The sequence below is a fragment of the Pinus tabuliformis genome, chromosome 2_1 (assembly GCF_031772625.1).
Source record: "Pinus tabuliformis cultivar Carrire ecotype Pingquan chromosome 2_1, CPIR1, whole genome shotgun sequence".
In the NCBI taxonomy this organism is placed as follows: domain Eukaryota; kingdom Viridiplantae; phylum Streptophyta; class Pinopsida; order Pinales; family Pinaceae; genus Pinus; species Pinus tabuliformis.
In genome coordinates this window covers 144411426-144428424 of record NC_142299.1, presented here as the reverse complement: position 1 = coordinate 144428424, position 16999 = coordinate 144411426, and the positions used below count along the sequence as shown (strand labels likewise).

The 16999-nt window shown below is 40.7% G+C and overlaps 1 pseudogene; it reads right to left on the bottom strand.

Annotated features, from left to right (window-relative positions):
• Positions 1-177: 177 nt before the first annotated feature.
• Positions 178-16739, bottom strand: LOC149199178 (uncharacterized; annotated as a pseudogene).
• Positions 16740-16999: the final 260 nt, after the last annotated feature.

Genomic DNA, 16999 nt, shown 5'->3' with positions numbered 1-16999 from the left:
CCTCCAAGAAACCCGAAAGTATGTGAATATATTCCTCTCCTCTTTGCCCAAAACTTGATACATCTCAGGGTGGAACGGAAGTTCTCAATCTTGGGTACTAGCTGAAGGATCTGTGCGGTAACTCTGTATCCATTCAAACCTTTGACAGTTGTATCATCAATATTCTCAAGCAATTTTTCATCGAGAATATCCATATCTTCTGGAATTGTTCTCAGACTCATTTGTCTTCTGACATGCTTCTTGCAATGCTTGAAATGTCTTGAAGTTCTTTTTCAGTAGTGATAAGATAGCCTTTTGCCTAAAGATCGCCCCTAAAGTCTTATTTTTACAATTAAAACAGAGGCGAACCATGCCATCCCATTCCTTGAAACTAATTGGAGGAAGAGGATTACAGGGTTCAATACGTACAACCGAGGAGTCAACTTTTGGAGGAGGCCTGAAATTGTTCTTGCCAACTTTCAAGAGATGTGAAACACGAGCTAGCAATTGAGTATTCACTCAAAGCCGGCAATACAAATTATCTCCTGGATTTGCAACAAGTCTCATAGTAAACTCTCTTTGGAACATGATAACGACACATCTAAAATTGGTCTGTGTGATAACAATTTAAATGTAAGCGGAGAAGATATCTGATAAGGAATATTTGCTACACACACACATCGAAATAAGGCAGTTCACATTTGAGAACATCTCCTTGAATGACCTGCAGCCGAATGGCACTGCTTGTGCCTTGTACCCTGTGCTGCAATTCCAGCACCATACGAGGATCCAACTCGACTGCTATTACCTTCTTGGCTACCTCTGATACCTAGTTCTGCGTTTTCTCTGATACCCACGGTTCGGAATAGAAATACAATCAATACCTTATCAGACTCTACATCAACTAAACACATTGACTGTAACAAATACCCATTATTATTGTACACAATTTTGAGATGACAAATACGGTTCTGTTGGTTCCAAAGAATAAAGTTGCAGGCCCTTTCCTATACGCTCTCGTTCAAGGTCATGAGAATCATAATCTCCCCACCGAAGTTGCACATCAATCCAATCTCTATCACTTGCCTTCTGATCAAAAATATCTTTAGACTCTGCCACAAAGAGGATCCAATCCATCAAGACACCGACTATGTGGATGCATATAGATTAACCAAATGGGCAAACCTATTTCCTCCAGCGCCATTTGTATTATCACTTATGTTGGTGCCAGACAAACGACCTGGAATTACGGTTCCTATTGAAAGTGCGTTATGTCCACCTCATAACCACCGCAACTTTCGCTTCTACAACTGTCAACCGTCTCTTTGCAAGCACCCATATTATGACATGTTGCATTACCGCCAACTTGGAACATGAGTGATACAGAAGGGCAGCTCATTTCCATTCCTTACACATAACTTGGTTGAACTCAATGAATCCTTCCATTGGCCATTTTGGATCAACAGCCCTGCTAGGATTTTAACCTCTACTGAAAACTCGAACAAATCCCCAATTTCGTAGCATGCTACGAAAACACCTAAACATGTAGTGCTGCGAAACTGCTAAAAAAGAATTCAGGCGCTGCGAAAACACCCTGTCTTTAAGCTAGGCTAAAATTTTTTGGCAACAGCATTTTCAGTGATAACAGGTAGACTGATAATTCTCTGCTGAAATTATCATCCTTTGATTAGGATGATCATCTGCTGCACATGCTAATGTCTTTATTTCCTGAATATCTATCGCAGCCCGGATGGATGAAACTAGATCCGGGGTCTTCAAAGTCGTCCGATCTTCACTCTAGGTACAAGTCGATCCATGTGAGAATTTCTTGGAGTCGAACATGGAAAGACATCGCTTGATTACCAGTCAATGATGTAAACTGTTAAAAAGCGCGAGAGGAATCACCGATAATGATGATGACCCTCAAGGTACTTCAGCACAATTCATGTGGTGTGAATATAGGACTTGGCGTCAAACACCACGCAAAATCTCCCGGTCGAAGGTCATTTATGTATACCTGTCGCCGAAAGTGAGAAACTTGCCATTGAGGCATGCAAGCTTCAAAGTACTGGGGGGGTGTTCCTAGATCAACTTCTTGGATAGTGATCTCATGTTGACAAGAAGCGATCCGTCAAAGGAGGGCCTTAATGAATCCCACATTAGTGACACGGAACGGAGCTAATGATTTGTGATGAAGGTGAAAACGATCTGTGAGATATGATTCAGGGTGGCGGTCATGAAAGGATGAAAGATGATGTATGGCAGTGGATGGGACACGGTTGACTTTTTCCTGAACGACATCTCTTGAACATATAATGACACTGATGTGATGGATCGGTAGCATTACCCCAAATGTGGATGGTATGGCGAGACCATGGTGAAGGGACCGGTGAATGAAAACAACCCAACCCGATGTGGTACGGAGGCAAAAGTGTCATGTTCAAGAGCGACTTGCTACCATTAAGCTTTGAGGTTCTCCCAATTTTTCCCCAGTCATTTCTGACCAGTACCTCTTTATTTTCGTCAAGCTTGAGGAGGATAACATATGCTTGTTCTATAAATTGCCCTTCGGGCAAGCCCATCGCTATGTTTTAACGAGCCTAGCGATAGGGAAACTCGTTCTCGACTAAAGACAAGTTTGTCACTATTTAATGCATTTAACGAGTCTAGCGACAAAGACAACTTGGTCCTTTTCATTTTTAGAGAGTCTAAAAAGGTACATAAAGTTAACTCCAAAGTTCCTTTTTCGTCATCTAATCCCTTAAGTCCGAAAAAGTATAAAACAATACAAAAGGGATGACTGTTCGATAGTCTTATCGAGCCGAACTAGACAAGCGCTCGATCTTTTTGTGCAATAATCCCTCAGGTCCAAAAAGATTAAAATCTAGAGGAGGGATAGCTCTTCTGGTTCTTTTAACGAGCTGGAAGGCCAAAACTCGGCAAACTTTTCATATTTTACGATTCAGTGAAAAGAGCTCAAAGAAGACTCGTATTTTGAGGAACGAGTGATAAACAGGGATAGCAGCAGATTCCAGGTACAGGTTGGAATTTTCCAATCACGGAAATATTACAAGGATGGCTATGTGAAATCACTCTTCGCAGTTGTTCCTCTAAATAGGTAAACAATCAAGTGGAGGTGAATGATCAGCCAAATGAAAAATGGAGGTGACGGTGCAAACACGACGAAGGTTTTTATGGCTGATGGATTTACGGTCTCAAATGGTTATTTACCGGGATGGGTTTATTTTTTAACGAGCTTGAATACTCCGCTAAAACTGCTCACGGGTTATGTTTATTTTTTAATGAGCATGAACTATGCGCTAAAATTGCTCGGTTTTGCGTTTATTTTTTAACGAGCATGAACCTTGCCAAAACTGCTCGTTTTGCGTTTATTTTTTAATGAGCATGAACCTTGCCAAAACTGCTCGTTTTTGCGTTTATTTTTTAACGAGCATGAACCTTGCCAAAACTTCTCGTTTGATAAGATCAAATTCTTATTTTACCATGACTAGCTTTTCTTTTTCAGAGATAGTACTGTATCATCAATTGCTGCAACAAACTTGTTAGAAATGGATAACATGAGGTAAAAAATCTAATATTTCACTTTGAACTACGTAAAAAGCAATTAAAAGGTGTTTTTACCTCTCATTTTACCATTTCATTTGCATTTGGCTTGTTGGAGCTTTGGAGGTGCCTCCTTCTCTTGATTTTTCACCAGCTGATTTCGGGAGATTCTGTGGACGATTCTCAGCGCTGTTTGGACCAGGTAGGAGCTAAACCCTAGCTCTCTCTTTTCATGGTTTCATTTCTCAGTTTTGTGCTTGTTTCCTTGCCCCAATGAGCCCCTGGGGTTTCATTAGGGCACTCTACCATCAGCGCAGGCACCTCATTCGAAACTTGTGTTGGGGTTCAAGTTGTTGAAGGGTATTCTGACCCTCAATGCAGGTGGGACCCTTGTCTACCTGCGTTGGGCGTAGAAAAGCATTTTGTTGCACAATTTTTCATGAAATTTTTGCCATTTTCTCATCAATTCAGGGATCTTACTCCTTCTCTTGTTTGCTTTGCAGAGTTTATTGGAGCAAAATGACTCTTACATGGTGAGAACGAGAGCACGAAGAGGAGGACATGATTGCCCTCCATGATCCTGTCACGGTGAACGCGCTGCGGAACTGTGGCCTGCTGAAATTCTTCCGCATATCTAGCATGAGGGCACAGATACTTTTACTGCAGTACTTGCTTGATGCTTGGGATCCTGTTAACCAAGTGTTCCAGATTAGGGGCAAGTCCACCCCCTTGACCATAGTGGACATTTACTTATTGACTGGGTTGTCAAGGCGGGGTGCCCCCATTTCCTTGTCTGGTTCGGCCCGAGGGAGTGATTCCGTGAGAGACTATGTCCGTCAGTATTGTAGGGAAGGATCCCAGCCGAGCAGAGACGGCAAGGTTACTATCCGAGAGGTTGATCTAGGAACACCCCCCCAGTACTTTGGAGCTCGCATGCCTCAATGGAAAGTTGAATCCACCGTATTTACAGTATTCGTTAGGAACTCAAACACTGAAGGGTGATAAAGGTCATCTTGAGTATCTTTCGGAGGAAGGGAACGATGGTGGTTATCACTCCATGGTGCCCCCTCAATCAACATTGACTGCAGGATTCCTTCGTCACTGGCATGCACCCGTGAGCAGGGATCCAAAGGGGTACCATATTCTCTAGACCTATCTACCCAAACGCTTGACAAGCGTTGATTTGGGCTCGCCTCCCATGCATGAAACATTGATTGCTACAATATTTCGATTGGGCTTGGGAGATGTGTGACTGTTGTCCTCTTCAACCCCAGTTGTTCTTTAGTTCTTGAGTCCACTCGGAGATTCTACCTTCCACTTGGAGTTTTAGAACCTCTTTACTCATCATTAGGCGAATCTTCTGATCCAAGTGTCATTTTGGAAGCTTCCTGGGCACTAACACATTGAGGAAAGATTCCTCCACATGTCCAAACTCACTCAGCGCAGGTAGCCTTTGATGAATTTGACATTCAGCGCAAGTAGACCATGGGGCAGTTGACATTCAGCACAGATGCTCAGTGGAGCAGTTGACATGATCCAAAATTGACCTATTTTTGAGTGTTTTTCAGTGGAGAACTGATTTGAAGTGCTGTGGTTTGCTGACCTTGTTCCTCTAGGGGTAGGAACAACATGTTTAGGGACTTTGGCCTATCCCACTCTAAGGGTGATAGTTCCTTAGCAACAGTCAAAGAAAAGCTATCTAAGATTACTTCTTTACGACATGCAAAAGAGGAAAGGAAGAGATCCACTCACCGATGTCTTGCGTGAATGGTCGATCCAATCTTCTCTCTTTGCTGCTTTCTCCCAGCTCCAAGTCTTCTCACGGGCCCAGCTACACGAGATCCTGCAAACAAGACAAGAAGAGGAAACTACAAGAAGCATGCATTCATAATCGATTCAAGGATTAGCATAAATCAAATACGCAAGTAAGGCAATACATCATTGAAACACATGCGAATAGAAGAACCTCAAATGCTTTATTGATGGAAGAAAGTAAGGTTCAGGTAGTGATACAACCATAAGAGGCCCAATCCAGCATCACCGTCCCGACGGAAAGAAATCTCCTCTTCACCTCCTTCAAGCAATCACCCAATACTCTCAACTGTAAACCAACAACAATTCTTTGCACAAAATTCCGGCCTCCAGATCCCATGGGATGAGATCCTTATATAGAGTTTGGAGTGAAGATAAGTCAGCTTGATGTGTGATTGTTGTCCTCTTCAACCCCAGTTGTTCTTTAGTTCTTGAGTCCACTCGGAGATTCTACCTTCCACTTGGAGTTTTAGAACCTCTTTACTCATCATTAGGCGAATCTTCTGATCCAAGTGTCATTTTGGAATATTCCTGGGCACTAACACATTGAGGAAAGATTCCTCCACATGTCCAAACTCGCTCAGCGCAGGTAAAAAGTATCCAACACGGAATGACCCTATCCCACTCTAAGGGTGATAGTTCCTTAGCAACAGTCAAAGCAAAGCTATCTAAGATTACTTCTTTATGACATGCAAAAGAGGAAAGGAAGAGATCCACTCACCGATGTCTTGCGCGAATGGTCGATCCAATCTTCTCTCTTTGCTGCTTGCTCCCAGCTCCAAGTCTTCTCACGGGCCCAGCTACACAAGATCCTGCAAACAAGACAAGAAAAGGAAACTACAAGAAGCATGCATTCATAATCGATTCAAGGATTAGCATAAATCAAATACGCAAGTAAGACAATACATCATTGAAACACATGTGAATAGAAGAACCTCAAATGCTTTATTGATGGAAGAAAGTAAGGTTCAGGTAGTGATACAACCATAAGAGGCCCAATCCAGCATCACAGTCCCGACGGAAAGAAATCTCCTCTTCACCTCCTTCAAGCAATCACCCAATACTCTCAACTATAAACCAACAACAATTATTTGCACAAAATTCTGGCCTCCAGATCCCATGGGATGAGATCCTTATATAGAGTTTTGGAGTGAAGATAAGTCAGCTTGATGTGTGACTATTGTCCTCTTCAACCCCAGTTGTTCTTTAGTTCTTGAGTCCACTTGGAGATTCTACCTTCCACTTGGAGTTTTAGAACCTCTTTACTCATCATTAGGTGAATCTTCTGATCCAAGTGTCATTTTGGAAGCTTCCTGGGCACTGACACATTGAGGAAAGATTCCTCCACATGTCCAAACTCGCTTAGCGCAGGTAGCCTTTGATGAATTTGACATTTAGCGCAGGTACACCATGGGGCAGTTGACATTCAGCGCAGATGCTCAGTGGAGCAGTTGACATGATCCAAAATTGACCTGTTTTTGAGTGTTTTTCAGTGGAGAACTGATTTGAAGTGTTGTGGTTTGCTGACCTTGTTCCTCTAGGGGTAGGAACAACATGTTTAGGGACTTTGGATCCCTCAGATTATTGACATTTCATGCTTCATGATGTAAGGCACAAAAATGTCTATAACACTCCATTGGGGTGAGCTTTAGTTTGACTTAAGAGAGCCTTAAACTTGTTATCAAGTCAGTACTTGGTGAGCTCCAGTATTGTAGCAATAATGCTACAACTCCTGGAGCTTCCTATCTCTAATTTTATCAACCCGGTAGTTCGTACAAACTTGGAAGCGGTGGTGCTGTATGCACAAGTACTAGCTCTTGTCGCAGCTGTCACTTGGTTAGCTGGCACAAGTCCGCTAGGGCTCAAGACAACTTCTATAGGCTCTAAGAAGAAGCTTGCTAAATGATGGACGAAAGCTAGCTCAAAGAAAACTAATCTACTTGGAGAAAATGAACTGAAAGCAAATCAAAGCATAGAAACCCTACGAAACCCTAATTTGACTAGTCTAACCTCTACAATGCAAAGAATGTGAATAAAACTTCTACCAATGATGTCATTACCTCTAATAAGTGAAAATGCATGGATCTAAGCTAGTTGCATCATAAAAGACATGTTTTTGTATTTTTCCTTCAAGTGTATGGAATGATTGTGATTTTGTGCTAACTAGGGTTTGGTTGTGCAGATGGGATGGAGAAGGAAGGAAAGCATGCGAAAGGCTGGGGAGGTTAGGAGAGGTCCCTAGGGATCCTTAGCATCCATCCACAGAGGTTCCTCACATTCAGAAGCTCAGCAACCGAGTGAGTGGCCTCCTACAGGATGTCTGCAGGGGATCCTACAGGATACTCAGAGGTTTCTACAGGATGTCTACAAACTGCTACAGGATGACCTACCGTGGGTGTTTGAAGTGATGGAGGAGTGATGGAATGATAGGGGGAGATGTGTAAGGTAGGAATAAGGCTGGTGATGGCTCAGAAGTGGAGGAATAGGATGGGAAATGAGTGTAGGGAGTAGGTTGGAAGATAAAAGGCTATGTCAACGAAAGGGCTAGGGAATGAAGTTACGTGAGGAGTGAAAGACTTTGGGAGATAACAGAGCGGAGCAGAGGTCAAGGATGTGTTTGCATGCGTGATCAAGATGGAGGAGAAGGTAATGGAACGAGAGAGAGCGGTGTAAATGAAACAAATGCTGATGAATGTCACCAAACCGAAAATGCATTAACCTAGACTACCTGTGCTATGAATTCAATGAACAGCAATCCAAAACGTGAAGAGAAATGTGCATGAAGCTGTGATGAAGGTGTGTGGTGCAAGTGTGAATTACATGGAAGCATATAACATAACGTGACTGTGTTGCAGCAATCATAAAGCAAAGAAATGCATATTTTTGGTGGTTAGTTATGGACTGCACCCCAATCCCTAAGAGAGATGGCAGTGAGCCTTAACAACCTTTTTGCTGGAGCTCCAATAGATTATATCTATCCTCTTCTATCCTAAGCAACTGGAAACAAATTCACCATAAGCAAATCCTATCTAAACTCATGAAAAAGACTAAATTAACAACCTGTAATTCAAATTGCATGTGAAAGTAAAACTCAAAGTGCTGAAACGAAATGCAACCAACATTACAACACCGAGGAGATCTATTGCTCTCTTAGAAACTCAGAATTGGATCAAAATCTGTTTCCTTTATTCATAATCAAAATTTTGATATCATGCCAAAACTGGCTTACAAAAAAAAGACTAATTGGCTAACCAAAATGACTAACTAGCTAATCCCAAGAATGACTAACTACTAGCTACAAAATGACTACTAACTATCTAACCAAAATGAGGCCCCAAGCCTTCTTATTTATACAGTTTGAGGACCCAACAGTCCTCCTAAAAGTTAGGGACTTGGCTGCCCAAGACTTGTAGTTAACAGCAGTCCAACTTGACTTGCTTGGCTGCCCTTGAGCTGATTGATTCGGTGGCCCTTGAACTCCGAGCTGATGGTGGAGAATTCGAGGTAAGGGCCCATAAATGAGGGGGACACCTTCCTACAAATCCTCTAGCTTGTTCTCCCACGAATTTGGCTGCCAATTGCACATTAAGACCTTCCATTTTGTCTCCAAGTTGACCAACAAGGCTACACAAAGCACCCATTAGACTTTTTGGCATAATGACTAACCAAATTCACTCTATTAACATAAAAATAATCAAAAACATGCAATAAACAAATGAAAATGGTGGACTAAGCCAAATGAGGAGGTTGAATGAGCCCAAATAATTGTGCATTTTTGGGGCTCATCAGTACTCCTCCGATCGGTTACCTCTTCTAATCATATGGAGAGATTTCTTATGCCTCCTGCATGAAAAAATTATACAAAGTTATCATATGTTGCCATGTAGTCACAGTTGAGTCATGCTTTTGTTCAAGGGAAGTAAACCTGATTCGGCCTCGTTGTGGTGTCTCTTGACCTATTTGTTAGTCAGTCATCCCTGGTTTTCAGCATCATGTTCGTTATCACATCAATTTTATTGGTCCTTTGCTCATGCCAGTTTAAGAAGGTCTCCATTGACTTCTTGGGCCTTGTCCTTATCAACTACGACAAATTTCTCTAAGGGCAGATCTAAAGCCACACCATGGCCCTATTTTCATTATTGATAGGTCCCCTTGTGCTCAGCATCAATCAGTATCATGGGTCTTTGACTGGGTGGTTTCCCTTGTGTTCGACATCAACTTTCATTATAACACATTGGGATTCATGCAGTGCATTGGTTTCCATTTGACCCTATTGTTGGATTCCTTGCCTTTGTGTCAACTTTCATTATTGGTTGGTTTAGATGGTTTCTATCATGCGCTAGCCACATCTTGTGTAAGCCAGAAACATGCTTCGGTTGGGTTACTACATCTTTATTCATCTGATTCCTTCCACATTATTGGCCTATGGGTTCCACTCGTACTAGATTGATGAAGGATGCCTTAATGCCTTCCTTCTAGCAAATCTTTTCTCATCGACTTCAGCTCATTGCTCTGGGAAAGAGATCAAAAGTCTATTTGGAAATACCTTAGCGTTTACAGTCATTAGTGATAGATTCCTTCGCTATCGACAGTGGGTTACGTAGCCTAAGCCGCACAAACCCACAGTATGCATATAAAATTTCATGTCACACTGTGTCCGAGGAATTTTAATATTCTTGCCTAGTAAAACCTTCACAAGTCAAGGCTTAATGCTCCTTCAATAAACTCTATGCGGAGACATTTGATTTAACTATCCAAAGTTTACACCTTTATAAACCTTTGAGCGGAACCTTATACAACCCTTCATAATCTTTGGTTAATTCTTATTACCCGCGCATATCAATAGTACCCTTTTAACTCTGGTCTCAGTCTAACCCAACATTTACCATAATACATTTATTCTACTCATTCCTATTATAACTCTTGTATAATAGAAATATTTCATAACCCACACGTAAACCTTACCTTTTCGTCATTCTTCAAACCTTTGCACATATATCGATGTTGTCTTTAGCACATTCAACCTCCACCGTTGATCTGTCTCATCCCATCCAATGGCTATCACATCATCCACTCGCCAACTAGCCTGGACAATCTCCACCATTGATGTGGCCCATCCAATTGAACGGCTATCGTGCAATCTCGTGTAGATAATTTCACGATCGATATCGGGTCGAGAGCGTGTGAGAAAAGTAGTTTTCTCGTGCTATGTGTCACTCACTTACGCTAATCGCGCGAAATTTTAGAATATCATTTACCACTCTTAGGGCACATGAGATACTACTTACCGCCTATGAAGACGTCTCCACTATTGTGCTAACATGTGGGTTTAATATCCACCATTCATCTTCTTGACTTTATTTTGCACGACTTAATCTTAGCCGTCTACCTCACACAATCTCGTCTGTTGATCTGACTGATCCAACAGTTCCTGTGCACTGTTATGTTCTTTTTTCTTTACTGTATAATAGCCCATTTGGATTTTTTTCTTGTGTATTTGTTCTCACCTTACAATCTTCACTTGTTCTGATCTCAATCTCCCCTATGTTACTTCATTTCTTTACACCTTTACGCTTCCTTCATAAATCTTAGGTTTTAGGAAACCTTGCAGTGATACCTTCACTGTAACATTGAAGGTTTTCTCCAACACTGTCTGTGTGCAAACCCATAACACTCTTCTCTACACTTCTTCTCTGATTCTACACACCTGCAAACCTATGTTACGTAGAATTACTCCAATCCACACACAATTTATAATTCCATTAATCAATACACAACGCACAACTCAGGAATTGAATTCTCTGTCTTTATAAACAATTATTTACATAATAAATCTCTCTCTCTGGCTTGATTTTCTAATCATTGGCCTTTTCCCTTTCCTTCCCGTAGGCTTACAGTCAAACTCTATCTAGTCTTTGAACTCTCTAACTAACTAACTCACTAACTCTCTCTATGCCTTTTAGGCTTACATTTATACAAAAGGTTTTGTAACCCATTCCGGTTCAGATCCTTAATCTTCTCATCAAGTCCTAAAATATCTCAATGATCCCTTGGGGATCTCAACAACTCAACTAAACCCTAAGGGTTCTCTTTAATCTCCAAAATCATGAAACTAATTCCTAATCTAAGATTTACAATTGATTTTCAAATCTCTCAATCCCTATGGAATCTTAACTAGCCTAAATCTCTCATGTCCTCCAACATTCGAGAACATTTACAATATGCCTCACAATATCTAATTAATTCCTATTATTAATATCTCTCATAAACTTACTTAAAAACCTTAATAATTATATTAATTTAATACTCGAGAAACCAACTTCCTTAAAACACAAGATCCCCTATGTCTACTAAAATACAATGATATTTCTGAGCCAAATGCTCCTGCATCATACCCCCAAGGTTGAAAACATTCATGATCTCTAGATCCTGTGTTCTCATATGTTGATAGAAAACCTCCAAGGTCCCAAATTTTAATTTGCAACTATCCAAACGCTCTGTAAATTTGCTACTGTTGTATGTCTGCTATCTTCTGTTTCATCTTCCTGTTAGCCTCCTATTGCAATAGGTTTCATATTTCATGATTGACTGTTTTACATGCCAAATATGTAATCTTTTCATGCTGCAAGGTTCCATATTTCCAAAGAAGTCCCATTTTGAAGAATCATACCATTTTTGAAGAGTTTTACAGTTAAGGGAAATCCAAACAGCTTAATATTGGTTCCCTAGGTTTAAATTGCTTGTTTTAGAAGATAGAGACTGAATATCTGTCCAAACAGTTCAAGATTGGTAGATCAGTAGCTAGGTAGAGAAATGAAGGAGCCCAACTGCTCAATCTGGGCCCTTGGAAGAGATAAGGGTACATTTAGATAGGAGGGCAGTCAAAAGAAAAGAAGATAATCAGGGTCTGCAAGTCTAAGTGCACCCACTCAAAAGGAAGAAAAAATGTTAGGTGTATTAGGCTGGGTAGGTAGTTTGAAGTTGCAGAAGCAAGGTTCTGATCAGTTTTGTCTTATCAAAGGAGAACTCATCTCATCAATGACAGAAGTGTCAAGGCAGTTGTTTGATGGCAGAAGTATGGAAGCATGTCTAACTCCCTTTCACCCCCCCCCTCAAAGTTTCTTACTAACACCCCTGAAGGACCTTGGGATCTGCCCAACAAGTCCTGCTTTCAGTTCATTTTTGTAAAATATCAAGTCAAGTTTTGACTTCCTTCAATGAAAAGAAGCCACATTTCTTGTGTAAAGATCATTTCTCCATATTCCATTCAGTACTATGCCTAAGTTTCAGTTCACAAACTTAGCCTCTCCCCTACACTTCACCTCACAAAGTCATATTAACTCCTAACTCTATTATCTAGCTCCCTAGATCATTTCCTTATCCCCTATTGCTACAAAAAGCTATATAAAATTCCAAAAAATAATAAATATTCCCATCCCCTGGCACTATAGCCCTATAACATCAGTTTGGGGAAATGCTAAGTTCATTTGGGGCTTGGCATTAGCCCTTCCGCGTCTTAACCTGGAGTTAGCTTAACCTCTGGTTAAACTAATAACCATTCCCTTCCCCTCTCTTACCCATAAACCTTAATGTTTTACCCTGCGTGCTCACATTTTCAGGTTTTGTTTAATTATTTGATTTAAACAGTCAAACTCTACCCCCGGTGCACATACCATAACCCACAAACCCAAAGGTTTGAACCCCCGCCATGTAAACAAATATTAATTTAATATTCGAGCAGGCCCTCGAGTCGCAACGAGCCCATATGTTAACATCCCGCCAGCTCACAGTTCCGTCCACCGTCGGATCGGGCCCTCCCCATCCGACGGCCCTCGGCGATTTCGGAGCCGCCCCGTCATTCGAAAGTTAGCGTCTGATGGCACGGCGGTTTTGCCATCATACAAAGGACGCATGTCCACCTTTAATTACATCAGGAGGGCTCTGACACTTACCGCCCTCGTACAGAAGGCGGTCTGATAAAACCACAAACCGCCTTCTGTCTCTCCGCCCCTGACATCAACACTACGTCACCTCTGCATTAACCCCCCACTGCTACGTGTCACTGCCACCGCATCTGTCTCCATCCCTACCCCGCCACCGTGTCCTATGCCACGTTGTCTCCCTGCCGTACCGCCATGTCACCCTGCCGTACTGCCACGTCAACCTACTGTACCCGGGACCCGCCGCTGATGTCATGCTGACGTCATTACAGAAAAGGCGCAAAAGGTGAGAATCGCGTCAAAGAATGCCTGAAACGAGAAACAGAGGCAGTTTTCGATGTGGGATCGCTAAGAAAAATTGCTAAAAATGGAGAGCTTCCTATTGCTCGGCTACCTGCAAAACCCAAAAAAAAACGCAAAATTAAAAGCTAGCCTCAGCCCAGCACAGTTATCAGGTTGCATTCCTCTGCCATTATTTGACAAGATTTCTTCATGTCTGTTCATATTCAATCGGCCAGCGCTGATAGCATTTTGGAGGCCACGAAAAGCATTTGCACCAGTTATTTTTGCCTTGAAAGGGCAGAAAAGGGGCGATTTGACAGTTTCAATCATATCAAGGGAGAGAAAGTGGCCCGATTCAAGTGTTAAAGAGTATCAGAGGAAAGATAAAGCCCAGATTCAATTAAAGAGTATCAGTCAAGTGGCAAAGAGTATCAAATCGGCAATATCAAAGCAGGTGAACATTAAAGGCCTCCATCCAAGTCAAAGAAGCAGTAAAGGCCATTCAAAGCTTATCAAATCAATATTAGTGCACATTAAAGCCACCTAAAAAGCAGTAGAACCACCTTAGAGGTGCAGATAAGAGATTAAAGGCACAGTTATAGAGAAACACTGCACCGAGCCACGAAGGACACCATATTAACTCATTTTGATGCAGCTGCCTCCAGCACAGCTCAAATAGATATCTTCTTGCATTAATTTCAGGACAAGATTAGATTAAAGAACTCCCTCAGATCTGTTTAAGATCTGCTGTAATAGATATTTTTGGATATTTTCTCTATATAAACCACCATGATTCATTGTTTAAAGGGTTGGTTGGTTGATAATCCTCATTCTAGACTTGTGCTATATACTTTGAGAGCTCTATAATCAAAGATTGTTGGAATGCTTTGGATGAAGAACTGTCTGTTGTGTTATTTAATGGCCAAAGAGTGACTGTGGAATTCTTGTGCTACTACATGGCTCAATAAGTGTTTTCTTACCTCTTTTTAAAGTTTATATATGTTTACTCCACCATTGTGTTACCATCTAAATAGCAAGAAAGAAGAATAGCTTAGGCTTCACTTGACTGCACTCTATGCTCAGTTCTTGTTATTTCTATATGTTTTCTTCAGAAATGGTTATGAATATGCATACTTAAATGATCATGTTTACCCTGTTTCTTTCACATATGATTTTTATTTAGGAATTCTTGACTTCTCCTAGACAAACTTTCATTCACCTTCCCTCTCTGTTAGCTAATGAAAGATTCTTAGTTGCCTTTCATCTCTGACCTTCATTCCATCTTTATTCCAGCCTGATATTGTTCTATGTGTAGCTATCCTGCTCTGTATTCCTCTTGTGACCAAGAAAATGCAACAGCAAGCCCTAATCCATGACTCCATGCCCAATGGTTTGAACTTCTCACACTATGCATCCCAACTCTGCTTGAAAACATCATCCTTCCCATAAAAATCAAAATGAAACCCATGTACACCATAACTATCCTAAAATTACACCAAAACAAAGTTAAATCATAAAGAGAGAGCCCTCTCTGACTACAGGTAGGCTAGGACCTGCAGCCCAAAGATTGGTTTGTGGTTACCTCGGTCGTATCCCTTAAGGAGCCAAGGGACAACCTGAGTGATAACACTTCCTCTCTTCAATCAATTTCAAATTCTGAATGATCACTCCTCCTACTGTCATTTTCCTCAACTTGGATTGTTTCATCATCAAATGCCATAATTCTTCAATCTCCATCTCAACACATCCTTGGGTTGGTACATACTCTGCCATTTACTGCTATCTATTTCTCTCTGCTTCAGGTTGTTGTTGTTGCCCACTAACTCTTGCATCTTCACATTCTCTCTCTCTTTCATGGCTACCTCTTCTTGCATCAAGTCTTGACTTTCCAACATTCTAATATCTTTGTTCCATGGATTAAATACTTCCATAGAATATTCTTCTTTCTTATTTACTTGGCTGCTCTCTTGTACCAAATATTCTCCAGCATCTGCAACAAAACCTGCAATCATAAAACAATTGTTAAAATAAAAAACATAAGGCTTCTACGCCTCTTCTTCCTTTGGCAACAATTCAGCTTGCCGCTCTGATTTTTACTCCTCTAACACCACATCAGTATGCTGATTCAACCTCTCTAAATAATTCTCTAAAGGATTCTCAAGACTATCAGCAAGTCTCTCTTCCACACCATCTGCTTCAATGATGTCTTCCTACTCTTTTCCACTGTAGTGAACTTCTTCATTCTTATTCAACTCTGATTTTACAACCTGAACACTTACTCTTTGGTTTTCTAGCCTTTTCTCCAAAAGACTTATCTCATGCCATAAATTTTCCATCTCACTTGGGATTTCTCCTAAAATATCTGTACAATCCTCACTATCTTCTTCTTTGTCAAAAGTATAATTTCTTGGTGACACTACTTCTTCATTCTCAATCTGAATAAAATTCAGATCCTCCATCTTTGTGATAGTTTTAGATGTTTATCCATCACTCTTACTTTGGCCATTTCAGAAAATTAATTTCTCTTTTTCCTTATCAATAACAAATTCCTTATCATAAGACATAATTGTCTCATCTCCATTGAAGATATTTCCTTCACTAAGCAAGGAATTTATGAACTTATCTACTGTAATAACTCAACTTGATCTTCATTTGAAAGAAAATCATCATCATGCTTTGATTAGCAACTTTCGACATCACTCAAGATGGTTCCATAGGATGGTTTGTCTTCTGCAATACCTACATTCACGCACAACTTGTTAGTTTTAAAACCACAAGACCTCATGATCTCACTTGATGATTCAACCATCAAGTCCTCCTCCTGTTCCAAGTCCTCTACATGACTCCGAAATTTTTCGATGATCTTCTCTTCAATCTCCTCAAGTCCTTCACTTGGTTGCTTGATATCCTTCCCTACTTCTTCCTACTTTTTGCCATCATCATGAGTCAAACTTCCTCTGCTTTCAGTCCCTGCAATATGTCGAAAATTAAAACTTTTCCCAAACTATGTACGGGAATTTACATGAGGCCTATCTATCTCATCTTTTTTCATAACAGAATTTAGATTATGTTTGTCTTCTTCCTCCTTTACAACAAATTAAAACTTTTCCCAAACTATGTACGGGCATTTACATGAGGCCTATCTATCTCACCTTTTTTCATAACAGAATTTAGATTATGTTTGTCTTCTTCCTCCTTTACAACAATATCAGAAAATTGTCCTTCTTCACATGTTTCACCTACAAAAATACACAAATTATCAGATTTAAAATCATGTGACCTTTTGGTCTCACTTCAAGTTTCAGTTTTCAATTCTTCCTCCAAATACTCATTTATTATGAGTAATTCTTCCTTCAGTCGAGCATTCATCATTTGCACTTTCCTCTTCTGTATTTTATACCGCCTTATCTTTCTTCTCATAT